At 45.0% G+C, this 14,845-nt stretch overlaps 1 pseudogene; it reads right to left on the bottom strand.

Moving 5' to 3' along the window:
• Positions 1-1,961: 1,961 nt before the first annotated feature.
• On the bottom strand, positions 1,962-12,936 carry LOC129653634 (pregnancy-associated glycoprotein 1-like; annotated as a pseudogene).
• Positions 12,937-14,845: the final 1,909 nt, after the last annotated feature.

Raw genomic sequence — 14,845 nt, 5'->3', positions numbered from 1 at the left:
TGAAAGTCTGTATGTAGGTCAAAAATTGGCAGTTAGAATCAGACACAGGACAACTAAAAGATTTAAAATTGGGAAAGGAGCATGACACAGTACACATTGTCACTCTGCTTATTGAACTTTTATGAAGGAAAGGTCATTTGATATGCTGGACTGCATAAACCCCAAGATGGAATCAAGATTGCTGGGAGAAATATCAACATTCACAGATATGAAGATGACACCACCCTAAGAGCAGAAAGCAAAGAACTAAAAACCAATTGATAAGGTGAGGAGATGAAAAAAATCTTGCTTAAAACTCAACATTCAAAAAACTATTCACAAAAAAAAAAAAAAAAAACTCAACATTCATGGCATCCAGTCCCATCACTTCATGGCATATAGATGAGGGAAAACTGGAAACAGTGGCAGATGTTATTTTCTTGGACCCCAAAATCACTATGGACCTTGACTGCAGCCACAAAATTAAAAGACACTTGCTCCTTGGAAGGAAGAGAGGCTATGAAAAACCTGGACAGTGTATTAAAAAGCAGATACTCATTTTGCTACAGAGGTCTGTAGTGTCATAGCTATGGTTTTCCAGGAATCATGTACAGATGTGAGATCTGGACCATACGAAAGGATGAATGCCAAAGAATTGAGCTTTGAACTGTTATGCTTGAGAAGATTCTTGACAGTCCCTTATACAACAAGGAGATCAAACCAGTCAATCTGAAAGGAAATCAACCTGTGACCCCTGCTGCCTTAGCTGAGGCATCTACTGAGGGGTCCAGGTGGAAAGAACGGATGCTTCCACTGCAACAGTGCCTAACTAGGGCAGCTCCAAGAAAATAGTTTGTAGCTCCACCCCTGGAGGAAGCTCAGAAAGGCTGAAGGCTCTGTGTACACAGGGTCCCCCGATACATGCGTTGCATTCTCCCCAGCAACATTGGAGGCCAAGGAAGGGGCATTCTGGGCCCTGGAGGAGGGAGATGGCTTAGGGATCCACTGGGGCCACCATTTACCAAGTAGGACTGGAAAGGACAGAGCAGGCATATGTGGCAGAGAGCTGGTGGCTGGGGTGTGGGAACAAGAGGGAACCAGCTCTTCATGAAGTACTTCACCCAAAATCCCCTGGAGGTGAAGTCCAACGATAAGATCATCTGAGATGGAATGAAGAGAGTCTATTTCATTACCCCTTATAATTCCTCTGAATGAGAAGGTGGTGGAGTTGGTGGGTCATCACAAACTCTTCCATGGCCTAGACCATCCCCCAGTCGCTATGCTTGGGGCTGTCTCTCCAGCTTCAGTCATGTAGTTCTGGAGGAATTTGACAATCATGTGTGCTGTTGTGTCACGGCCAATGACCATGTAAAGCCAATCATAGGACCTCATGGCCTGCCAGGATGGCTGATCTAGGGCTGTACATGTGAACTGAGGTTGGTCATTCAGGGCACACCCTTGAACTCTAATGGCTCCAAGCTTCTTTCTTTACTAGGGGATGCCTTTAGGATATAAACCCTAGGGCAGGTAGCTTGGAGGCCATCACTAGGTGTAGAAGCCTAAAGGAAAAAAGTAGTCGGGCTAAGACCATCAAAGAAGAGGGAAGGGAAAAACTGAGGGTAAGAGAGAACTGATAACTTCTGATTTCTTGGGTCCAGTCACAGAGATCTTTTTATTTGCTCTGAGTTTTGTGTCCTGGGTTCCAAGAATCATTTCAATGAGTCTTCCTTTTCCTTTAAGCCAGTTGGAGTAGGACTCCTCTCAATTTTTACAGACTTGATTCTAAATACTGCACTCCCAGACACAAACAGAGGCAACCATTTGTTTCAGCACCATTAAGAGTGAAACACTTTATTCTTTACTGAGAATAAGGTATGCAGACCACCAATCACAGTTCACCAGCATCCTGGGCAGAAGTGCCCAAAGTGTGAGTGAGTGTGTGTTAGGAGCAGCCTTACTGATTCCTCAGCCGCTCCAAGAATTTACACTGCCTGTGCCAGGCCAATCCTGTCATTTCCTTAATCAAAGACCGAGAAATACAGCCTCAGGAAGACGTCACCCAGCATCCAGGTCTCTGTAGATGGACTCACAGTGTTCTCTAGAAAGGTGGTATAACAGTGGCCTCTAGAATCCTGGGGGAGCCAGAGACACACACCAGTCAGCATGAGCCCTTACTGGAGACTCCCTGCAATATCCAGACCGAGCACAATTCTTTCTTTTATTTCCCTCTTTTGATAAGTATCAAGGGGTTTTCTCAGCAGCAGGGGATATGAGAGTTCATCCACAACCAAAAACGGCCAAGACATGAGGTTGCCATGAGGGAGGGTGCGGGGGAGGGGAGGAGTGGTAGTTGGGAAACAGAAGAATGAAAAACAACAAAGTCCTTCTGTAGAGCATAAGAAACTATATTCAATATTCAGCGATAAGTCCCATGAAAAATAATAAGAAAAAAATATATTTTTATGTGTATAACTGAGTCACACTGCTGTGCAGCAGAACGTAATGCAACACTGAAGATTAGCCACACTTCAATATAATTTTTTCGAAAAGAAAAAGTGTGTCCATAGTTCTCCTCACTCCCTGTTTCTTTCCTTCTGACTCCTGCTCCTTGTTTTCTCTGCAGAGAATGCTAGTTCTCCTCCTGCGTCCCCACAATCTGTACTTTATTAAAAAAAACTTTATTTTGTATTGGAGTATAGCTGGTTACTTTGCCAACAAAGGTCCATCTAGTCAAGGCTATGGTTTTTCCAGTGGTCATGTATGGATGTGAGAGTTGGACTGTGAATAAAGCTGAGCGCTGAAGAGTTGATGCTTTTGAAATGTGGTATTGGAGAAGGCTCTTGAGAGTCCTTTGGACTACAAGGAGATCCAACCGTTCAATTCTGAATATCAGCCCTGGGATTTCTTTGGAGGGAATGATGCTGAAGCTGAAACTCCAGTACTTTGGCCACATCATGCAAAGAATTGACTCACTGGAAAAGACTCTGATGATGGGAGGTATTGGAGGCAGGAGGAGAGGGGGATGACAGAGGATGAGATGACTGGATGGCATCCCTGACTCGATGGAAGTGAGTCTGAGTAAACTCCTGTAGTTGGTGAATGACAGGGAGGCCTGGCGTGCTGTGATTCATGGGGTCACAAAGAGTTGGACATGACTGAGCGACTGAACTGGAATGATAGCTGGTAAACAATATTCTGAGTTTCAGGTGGACAGTAAAGGGATTCAACCGTATGTATCTGGGTATCCTGGTCTCAAAGACACCCCTCCCATCCAGGCTGTCATATAACTGAGTGGAGTTCCCTGTGCTACACAGCAACTCATTGTTGTTTATCCATCTTAAATAGAGCAATGCCCACAACACTGTCTTGAAGATTTAACTCAGGAACTCTGAGAAGCTTCCTTCAGCCCACACTCACCCTCTTTGGCCACTCCAGGATTGGGTGGGTAAAGTACTCTGGTTCCCCATCCCCACTGGTCAGTCCGTAGCCCTCATCACCCCGAGTAAGTCCCCAGTGCCCCAGTGCAGACCATCTTGAGATGCCATTTGCATGGAATCCAGTGCAGTTTTGCCTAGAACCAAGCAACCCTCCATATGGCTCAATGAGTTTCTGGTTTTAGAATTCCTGAAATTCCCTCTCTTCCTCAAAGCCTTCTTTGACCCCATCAGCCTGCTCTGAACTCCCACTGGGAGCTGACATGAAGCCTCCACACAGTGCCACGGCTGAGCAGTCACAGTGCACACTTTATTCACATTAGCATCCAACGTCACCACAGAGGGGTCGGGCACCCCAACTCACAAAAGAGGCACCTGGCCGGAGCAAGGGAAGATGCAGCCGAGAACTAGGCTGACCATGTAATTTATCATCCAAACCAGGAAAACTTTGAGAAGGGAAGGGAGCCTGTTAAATTATGCTGGGACATCACACTGGGACTCTCCCCAGCCATTCTCCTTGTAACATGGCCTATTTCAGGGATTGCTAGTGTTAATTTCATGTTCATGCACCTCTGAGTTCAGATTGAACTGAAGCTCTTTGAGGACTGAGGACCTTAGTGTTCCCCTCTCCCTGACTCCCACCATGCCATATGGTGTGGTCTCTCCACATTTATTTCAGGAATATCAGTGTCCCACATGGCCCTTTACTCTTAACTGATTGGTTTTGTGGGAGGTACTGGCCCAGCCACAGGGCTCAGCAGTACCTGCAATGATTTGACATGGCCTTCAGAAAGCTCCAGTTTGAGAACCAACCCTCAGTATTGTCCTTGCGCCTTGATGATGTAGGCTCGCCCTGGCACTGGGTAGTTGATGCCATTGATGGTGAAGATAATAGAGGGCAGTGTATTGACCACAGAACATGAAACATAGTGCTGTTATAGAGAGAGGGTGAGAGGTTGGCCCTGGTGATTCTTGTTATGTGTGGAGACTGGGAGTGACCCTGGAGCATGACCCTCCACCTTGGAACCCCATGGCGTGGCCCCAATGAGCTTCTGCATGTTATCGACCAGTGTTCTTGGGCCTTTGATGAATGCTGCCCCAGTGTCAGCAAATGGCCTTGCAGCCTCCAGAACAAGCAATAACCTTTCTTTCAATGGAGATGCTGAGAAACAAAGGAAGAAAGTGGGCATCATGGTCACTCTGAGCCTCCCCAGAGTTGTCCCCTTCCCAACTGCTTCCTAAATAGCCCTTCATCTCTCGCTCTCTTTTCCTTTGCTCTCGACATAGCACCTTTCTTGACATCCTCGAATGCAGTACTTGAATGCACAAGGATCTTTTGTACCTTGACACAAGCTGGTCTTCCTTCCTAGAAGATTCCACTGCACTTTGACTAGCAAATTTCTTCTCATCTTCCAGAATCCAGCTTAATTGTATTGTTTTCAGGAAGTCTTTTCCCCAGTGTTTATCAATCTCCTGTCTTAGTCACTCTCTGTAGACCCTTCCTCATGTCTGCTGCTGTTGCTGCTGCTAACTCACTTCAGTCATGTCCGACTCTGTGCGACCGTATAGAGGGCAGCCCACCAGGCTCTGCCGTCCCTGGGATTGTCCAGGCAAGAGTACTGGAGTGAGTTGCCATTGCCTTTTCCTCCTCATGTCTGCTGCTGCTAAGTCTGCTGCACGTCTAGCATGTACCAAAGTCACAATTCACTTTGTGGGCAAGTCACTTCATGTACATCTGCCTTCTTAGATGCGAGGGCCAGTTTTATTCTCCTTGCCTCCCTAAAGTGCCTAGCACACAGTGGATGCCCAAAGCTCGTCTGTCCAATGAGAGAATGAAGACTGAGAAAACAATAAGAAACCTTGAGAGAGCTGTATCTGGTGGGGAACAAATAACAGGTCACACACAGAGTGAAGATGCAGATTCACAGGGACAGCAGATTCTCATAGTAGGGAGAGAGGGGCTTCTCTGGGTGAGGGTGTCTTCCAGCACTTCTCCTACAACCAGCTCAGACCCTGAGACCCTGACCATGAAATACATGACTAGCCCACAGAAACTCCAAAGGACAGGTCAGCATTTGTCTGTGGGTATCACACAGAATCCTATCAATTATGCCTCTTGCCCTCAGGTCACTCCTGGATCCCACCTTCCTGATTCTCTGTAATAGCCCCTCTCCCACTGTGTGCCCAAGAACTTGGTGTGTCTTTTTTATTAGTTGCTTTCACATCTTAAGACTGCAGGCAACCTCTCTCCACTGCTGGGTAGCTGCTGCCTAAGAAAACCAGTTTTCCCCATTTTCTCAGGACTGTCCCTGTTTCTTAACTGAAATTTATCTGTACTGAGAAATTCCTATGTCCTGTGTAGCCCTGGACAATTGGTCATCTTATCATAACTCTGTTCAGGCTGGAGATATTTTCCCTGATCCTCTGTCACCACATGGTAAAATCCTCTAACCATGCTCCCCACCTCAAAGGGAAGTGGGTACAGCCCTCTCCCAGGTACACAGACCTCTCTGGTGTCTTTTAAGACCATGGTCAGAGCCATGCTCAGAAGGCCTTGGTATTATGAACCCATGGGTTGTTTGTGTATCTATGTGCTTGTGTGTTTGTTTGTATGTGTGTTTGTATGTGTCTCTGTGTGTGCTTGTGCATCTCTGACTAGCTATGCATGTTTATATGTGTCTCTGTGTAGGTTTATACATGTCTGCTTGTGTGTTTCCATGTGTCTGTGTGTCTGTCTGTGTCATTGTGGGTAGTGTATATGTCTGTGTGACTGTGTGTCTGAGAATGCATTTGTGTGTTTCTGCCTGTGTCCATGTACAGTAGTGGGAGCATCACTTGGGCTGACCCTTAGAGGGAGAGGCTTACCAGTCCCTGTGTACAATCCAGTCACCCACTTGGATCAATGGTACCCAGTTGAGCTCTCCCTTGTAATAGCGGTGGTCCACCCCACCAAACATCACCACACTGCCCTCCTGCTCATCTCTGTAGAGAGAAGAGAGGGGGCGATCCTTGGAGGACAGTAACAACAGCACTGTCTGAGAGCTGTGCTTGTCCACCCATCAAGACCCTAATAAGGTCCCCATGTACAGATGCAGAAATCGAGTCTAGGAGAGATCGAAATCCAGACCGAAGTCTGTTACTGACTAATGAGTGGCACAGAGGAGGTTAAAATCTGGATCACGTGGCTGGACTCCACCCACTATGTCTTCTGAAGACGCCCTGGACCTCCAGCGACCTGAGTGCTCAGACACCCTCAGAGGACAGGGTGCTGAAGTGTTTTGGCTTTCCCCTTGTCCACCTTGTCATTTTTCAGGAAAATCAAGGCCTGGGAGTTCTAAGGGTGTGCGTTCAGGTCACCCAGTGTTGGCTCCAATGGCCTGTGACCTCTACTATCAAAAAGGCCCCAAATACAGAAGGGACCCCAACTCTGCTCTCCCTGTCTTGAAATGCCTAATATTTCTTGAACAAGGGGTCCCACACTTTTGTGTCTCACACTTTCATTTCTCACTGGCTCCTACAAATCGGGTAGCTGGTCCTGGGCTCCCAGTGAAATACTAATGAGAAAGGAAAGATATCCACCATCCTTCTCCTTCCTTCCTGATTAAATTCATAAGCATAACCTAATGCCTTTTCCTTCAACTTGTTTCCTGTTGCCTCCCATTAGCCTTTCTCCTTACTCACCGCCCCACCCCCCTCAGACCAAGTTACTGATCTTGAGCCCAGGAGTAGGCTTGTGTTCCAATAAACTTTTATTTCTAAAAGCCAGGGGTGAAGCCAGGTAGGGTCCTGGGTCCATAGTTATCCTGGGTTAGGTTATCACTCAGGATACTTCTTTATCAAGTGTTCTATAATTTCCATGCACCTGAAAGCATTTTACAGCTAATTTGGTCAAAGGGATTGTCCATCTCACACTTACTTGCTCAAGTAGAAGGCAAAAACAGGCTCAGAAATGGCACCTTAATTCTTCAGCTTGTCAAAGATGGGGATGGCTCCAGAGAAGGATACTTTGGGGTAGTTCAAGCCCAAGACGTCATAAAATGTATATCCTCAAACCCGTATTCTGCCATGCTTAGACCGAATGGCTGGTCAGTGTTTACAAGGTCCCCAATCTGTGGGAGAGAAGAGTGTTCCCACTTACAGATACATGAAGTAGGGCTAGGACTGGACTGAGATGCATTGCCATTAGATACTCAGAGAAGAATTGAGGCTGGGCTCTGTCTGTGGTGGCCCAAAGATGGTTAGACCAAGCTGGGAGGGTAATTGGGGTTCCATTTGAGAGAGTCTGTGAATTTTATAACATCTGCCCCTCTGAAAAATACCACCTGAGTGAGTCAAATTGGCATTGTGGCTTCTGTACAAGTGGGGCAACCACGTGTTAGGCCAGGTCCCAGTGGTGCCACCTTATGGACAAAACAATCGAGAGCAAGATACCCTTCTCTTTGGCATCACTGTGACCTAATGACAGGAATGGACTGCATTCTCTGTAATGTACGGTATATTCTGTGTCTGTCCAGGAAGACAGAAGCTGAAAACACAATCTTGCTTGCAGGGTTCTATGAAATTACTGCCTGGGGAAATCACTTTTGGGGATATGTGTATATTTCTGTGAGTGTGTATGAGAGAGAAAGTGAGAGAGTGGAACTACTCAAATAATTTGGAGGAGGCAGGCCATAGGTTAATTAGACTTTCAAGGGTCCTCTAGAGTGAGAACTCATTTATCAGGCCCCTTGACTTCTCAGGCCTCCAGTTTCCCACTATGGATACCTGAAGCCCTTGACTGCCCCCAGGGTCCTCAGATCAGTTTTATCTTGTCCCCAACCACCCCACAGCAACTTCAGTCTGATAAGCCAGCCTAACTCCACCTTTTACCACATGTGTGCCCTTAGCAAGGCCCTTGCTGTCTGCACCTGTTTCCTCATATGTCTCATGAGCTAATCAGAGTAACTGCTGTTTGGGGTTGTTGCAGGATTAAACCAGTTATCACCTGAAAGTGCTTGGAACAGTCTGTGAATATAAAAGTGGGTGCTTTCATCCTTTCTTCTCACTCCCAGCAAAATGAACCTTGAACTGCTCATGGGCAGAGGAGCTGCAAGTCCACACCTCAAGCCACTCTCTGGGTTAGCTAATTTTTTTGCTCATGTGTCACCATGGGCACTGCTTCCCCAGATGCTGGGAGCCGGCACATTGCATATTGAGTGAGGATCTGGAATAGCTCAACTGGAATTCTATCACTTCCGGGAGCCAGCGTGAGGCACTCCGCCCATGACAAAGGTCATGAGGAAGGAGGCTCGGCATACGCAAAGGCGGGATCGAGCCTCAGGAGTCCCCCTGGAAATTCTCGAGCATCTACCCCCAAAACCAGAGTCTGCCTACTTTCTGCTTTGTGCTTTCACCTACACCTCTGACTTTACGGGGGGCTGTCCCCCACTACCTCTCTCTGAAAAAAGAGTTAGCTCACAGCTCCAGTTAATAATTCCTGGGTGTGACAGTGTTTAACCTACAAACTCCTTTGGAAATCCTCTAGCCTGCCTGAATGGGTTTTTCCGGCCACATGTGATTGTTCAGAGCCTCCCAACTGTGAGAGGCAGGAGATGTTCTAAACTGCCTAAACACAGATTCCTTTGAGTAGTTAAAAGATTGATTAGAAAATGTATTGGTGAAGGGTTTTTCACTTGTTGGGCCAATGTTTGCTGCTAAGTCTCCATACTCCTACTGTGTCCTTGGCAGTGTATTGATTGATATAATGGGTGTATAGAAATGTAAAATGCAGCTTTGTTCAATGCTTTTTGGAAGGCTGGCGCCTGACTTTGGAATAATCACCTTTAGAGAAAGATAAGTTTCTTAAAATGTTAACAGGCCTCCGGGCCAGAAGATGATGTCTATCACCTGAACTTTTGCATATGATAAGTTTACAGGAAAAAAGCCTGGCTTGCTGCATGACTCTACCCCTTCCCCCATTATCCTCTATGCATAACTTAAGGTATAAAAACTACTTTGGAAAATAAAGTGCAGGCCTTGTTCACTGAAACTTGGTCTCCCCATGTCATTCTTCCCTTTAACTTCTGGCTGAGCGTCCATCTGGAGCGTGGATGTCCTCTGCGACCATTTATTTGCCTGGGCTTCTAAGACCCACTCGAGAAGGTGTCTAAGGTGGGGCACCTTCCGCTATTCGAGAGGGCGCCTGCGGCCTCCGTGGTCAGAGCTAACCTGGTGTCACGGGTTATATTGATTTTCCGCGTAAACCAAGCCACTCAGCTTCTTTTCTCCACTGAATTTTCTTACTGAGCTATCCTTATTTCAGCCGCTTTTCTCCACTGAATTTCCTCACTGAGCTATCCTTATTCTATTACTCTTTGTATCCTTAATTAAAGTGTAATTAAGCAGTTATTCCCTGACCCTCGCCTAGCCGTCTCTCCTTCGAATACCCTGGATCAGCCGGGGCTGGTCCCCGGCACCCAGAGACATGATCCCATGGATAAAATGGCCAGTATCTATGGGAGTTAGGCTAGGAAGGGTCCTGCCAGATGGTCCTGCATCTGTTTTGCAACCACTGGTCACTCCACAGCCTGTCCTGACTCAGCATATGTTACACTGCTACCCGAACTGTGTCATGAGCAACAACTCCTTTCATTCTCCCAGATCCATAGGTGATGTTAAAAGTCTTATTGGTAAGCCAGAAGGTGGAAGACTGAAGATGTCTGAACCTAATGTGTGTAGCTGCAGAAACAAGAGATGAGTGTCATCAGGTGCCAAGGGTGGAAACAGGGTGGCAGGGCAAGTGAAGGATGGTCTTGGTACAGGATGTCTGTGCTCACAACAGGCTGGACTGGTGCAGAAGTCAGAGGGAACCCACAAGTCAGATGAGCCTGTGTCAAAGATAATCTGGAATTCCTGAGGGGGTGTTCCAATGGTGATGTTACCAATGTAGACCAACTACAGGGAGAAGGAGGGAGTGGGTTAGTGCAGAACTGGCTACCCTCTATTCTCACACTGATGCCTCCATCTTGGTGTCACTTATCTCTTGATATCAATTTCTTTTTTTTTATTTTATTTTATTTTTAAACTTTACATAATTGTATTAGTTTTGCCAAATATCAAAATGAATCCGCCACAGATATACATGTGTTCCCCATCCTGAACCCTCATCCCTCCTCCCTCCCCATTCCATCCCTCTGGGTCGTCCCAGTGCACCAGCCCCAAGCATCCAGTATCGTGCATCGAACCTGGACTGGCAACTCGTTTCATACATGATATTTTACTTCTAACCACCGTGCAGCTCACAGACTTTGGTCACAGAGGTATCTGCATTTGATATATTTTTCCTGTGCTACATTGTATGCAGGATATTGACTCTATGACCAGGTGTTGAAGTGGTACCTCCTGTATGGGAAGCCCAGAGGCATAACTACTGGGATTCCAGGACCACTGGACACCCAGGGAAGTCCTGATGTCTTCATTTGAGAAGCTCTGTAGTCTCTTCAAACCCAGCCTTAGCACCCGCTTCTTCAGGAGGTCCTTCTTGATAAACCCCAGCCACTATCTCCTAACTCAGACCACATCCAATCAACATCTCACAAGTGACCCTTTCATTTGACATATATTTACTCTTTGTCTATCTCTCAGGCTGGCATGGGCATTCTTGAAGTAAAAATAAGCCCTTTGTCTAATCTAAAAACAGTAACCACGGTGATTCTTATGTCCATACACGGAATACAGGTTCAGTAACTTTTTAGTGCTGTTGTTCTTGCATCTGTGGAAGCTGAATTCTTCTGCCTGGGGATTCACAATTGCTTTCCAGTTGGTTCTAACTTTTGATCAGTGATGGTTCACTCTTCATCTGTAATTTAGTGGCTCACTTAGTTCAGAAGGAACAATCGCCTTCAAACAAATGACACATCTTTGACTCAGAAATGGATATTTACCTGACACCTAATAATTTCCAGGCTCAGTCACAAAGACCAACAGTTGAGGGTGAGATTGCTTTCTTCTCTGGTTGGGGGTCCCTGTTTTCCAGTGTCTCTGCCTTCTGCAGGAACCCCAACCCCGACACCCCACCTGGCAACTCCAGATGAGCCCCAGTGGTAGGCTAGAGCACCAGGGGGCGCTGTGGAACACCATCCTCCCAAAATACTCACATCCATGCTGTTTCTCAGTGGATGAATAGTTAGATTTGAGCCACGAAAAGAGATCTGGGGCAGTCTGTAAGCATGCTCCTTCAGGAAATTGTTCAGCATGTTTTTTCCACTGAGGGTTTTTCTCATGGTCTTCACTCGCCTTAGAGGTATTCTTTCACTGAGCATTTGACAAAGAAAACAAAGATGCTACAATTAGCTGTCAGTGTTAAGGTATAACTGTCATTGTAATGGCCCTGTGTATTTTCTAATCATTTTTATGAGGCACATTATTATCAGAATTTTATGCATATACCATGGGAAAGACATAGATTCAAATACAGGTTCTGTTCTGCAATCTTGGGTAAGCCATATGACCATGTGATGTCTCAGTCTCCCCTTCGGCAAAATAGTAGAATGTAACAATACAAACCCTCCAAATAGGATATCTTGGGGATAAATGAAGTGATGTATATAAAGTGAAAATGAAAGTGAAGTCTCTCAGTCATGTTTGACTCTTTGCTACCACATTGACTGTAACCTACCAGGCTCCTCCATCCATGGGATTTTCCAGGCAAGAATACTGGAGTGCATTGCCATTTCCTTCTCTAGGGGGATCTTCCAGTCTCAACAATGATAGCCATTAGCATTGCTGTTGCCATCCCATTCATTCCTTCTCATAGAATCTCAAGGAAGAAGGTAGAAAGGGGACTCTTATACTCTTTTACAAGGAAGCAATTTGAAATGCAGGAAGTTTCTGAGTTGTCTGTGGTTACACTGCTTGCCAGATATAACACAGTGTATCTATCTTCAAGTTGACAGAGAAGAGAGAGTTGAAAGAAGAATCCAAGATATAGGGAAAAAGTAAGGGAAATTCAGAGGCTTGAGAAGGAAGGAAGAGTCAAGTGAAAAAGTAAAAGAAAACAACACAAAGAGAAATACACTCCCAGTGACTTCCAAAGAGATGGAGAGATAAATGACAGTGATACAGAGATGCAGACATAGGCATATACACACTGCAGTAGACAGGGAAAAAAGAGGACATGTTGAATCAAATGTAGAAAGTGCTATTCCACAAGACCACATCGACATTTGCATCGACTGTGCACTGAACTGTTACAAGGTGTTGCATTTTCAATAGGTCATGACATGACTGGACCCCGAGATTTGTGCAACCCAACCAAGACCTTGGGATCCACAGTTCCTATAGCAAGTTACTTATCAGAAAGTAAGAGTTGAGCTTTAAGACTCTTAGGGAAATATTCCATTCCCTTCTAAACCTGATAGGTAGAAGAATAATCAGATGAAAGAAAAAATCTGAGAAAGGAATATGATGTGACTTGCAGTCCCTATACTTACTTGACTATTCACTCTGAGAAGGCCACCAGCCTGAGGACCACAAGCCACTTCATGCTTCTTTCCTGGCTCAAAATACTCAGGGACATTTGGGTTCGTAACATGCAATGGTGACCAGGAGCCTCCAGTTATATATGCTCTGACCTACCTGAGTTTTCCCCTTTAGGCCACTAAAAGATCGGAGAAAAACACAAAGCTCTTGATTAAGTCTTTACCTTCATCAGTGTCCTTGGCCAGTGGCCTTTGAAGCTTCTCAGAATACAGAGAATTGAACTGTAATCTCTTCCTTGAAGCTTGGCTGGAAAATCAAGCAGATCTGCATGGACATCTAAGAAGACAGAGAACCTTGCCTACATGGGAAAAAAAAAAAAAAAAAAAAACCCTGCTAAGAACATAATGAAAACGGATACTAGGGTCTATGTTCGACATTAGTAGTTTCATGTCATCTTCCTAGCCACTTCATGAGATATGTATTGCTGTCTTCATTGGAGAAGAGGTTGCTGCGAGGATAAGTTGAAAAATGGCAAAGTGAAGACTTCAGGGACAGCCCAGGGACATACAGCTGGCTTTAGGTAGTGGGTCTATTGACAGACATCAGGGTCACCTATGATGCCAGTCTGCATCAAATATTTAAGGCAGAGCAATACTTCAATTTCTTGGTTTCAGTACTGGAAGAAATGTCATACGCATCCACAAGATATTTTATATGATCCAACAACTGTACAAGGAAGAAGTGTGTGCTAGGTTCTGGGTTAAAGGCTTCAAAGTCAAAGTTGATCAAGACAAAAGTAGTCTTTATCTTAAGATATCTAGAAGTCTAGTTCTCACAAGCTCATGACCCCAGGAGGCAGGAGATATGATACTAAGACTAGGTGGCCATGTTGGAATCTGGGCAGCACAGGCTTTATCTCTGGGAGCAGCCTTTCCTCCACTTCACCCATGCTGGAATGCAGGCAAGTTAGTCATGTTTTCAAGAGAATCAGATGTTTGGATATTTAGAACAATCTACTTATTTTTTTTTTTCAATCTACTGATTTTAATGAGCAACTAATTTTTGTTCCCCCCCCAACCAAAAAAAAAGTGGGAATGAAATCTCCACAGCGATGTGCTGGAATCAGCCTTCAGTCTCTGCAATTTTTTGTTTCTGGCCTAAAGTTGGGAGTGCAGTAGGGACAGAGAGGAATTTAATTCATGTTGGTTGATTTAAAATGAGACTTAATATATACTAAACATGCTGACTCATTAGAAAAACCCTGATATTAGGAAAGATTAAAGGCAGGAGGAGAAGCAGAAGACAGAGGATGAACTGGTTGGATAGCATCACCAAGTCGATGGACATGAGCTTGAGCAAGCTCCAGGAGTTGGTGATGGATAGGGAAGCCTGGCACACTGCAGTATGGCGTTGCAAAGAGATGGACACAACTGAAGGACTGAACTGAACTGAACAAATTGAGAACAAAGACTAATAAAGGTAATGGTATCAGGTTGCTCATTAGCGACCTATAACAACACATTACTTAAGTGGCTTTAAAATTCCTTTTCTGACTCTACATTTAGAGTAAAATATCTTCTAAGGAAAAACAAAAATACAGCCCATCAAAACAAAACCAAAGAAAACCAAAAGAAAAGAAGGAGGGGGTGGGGCGGTCAGTAGGATGGGGAGACCACTTTCTCCCCCACAAATTCATCAAAAGAATATTTAAACGCTGAGTAAATTCCACAAAACAACTTCTGAATGCTGACAGAGGACATCAGGCACCCAGAAAAGCAGCCCAGTGTCTTCGAAAGGAGGTAGCAAAAAATATAAAAGACAAAACAGAGACAAAAGAGGTAGGGATGCATTTTGATATTTGGCAAATCTAATACAGTTATGTAAAGTTTAAAAATAAAATAAAATTAAAAAAAAAAAAAAAACTGTGCTGAACACAAAAAAAAAAAAAAAAAAAAAAAAAAAAAAAGAGGTAG

This window comes from Bubalus kerabau, chromosome 5, assembly GCF_029407905.1.
Source record: "Bubalus kerabau isolate K-KA32 ecotype Philippines breed swamp buffalo chromosome 5, PCC_UOA_SB_1v2, whole genome shotgun sequence".
NCBI classification, from domain to species: domain Eukaryota; kingdom Metazoa; phylum Chordata; class Mammalia; order Artiodactyla; family Bovidae; genus Bubalus; species Bubalus kerabau.
The sequence above is the reverse complement of the archived record's forward strand: the minus strand, read 5'-3'. Positions and strand labels throughout refer to the sequence as shown.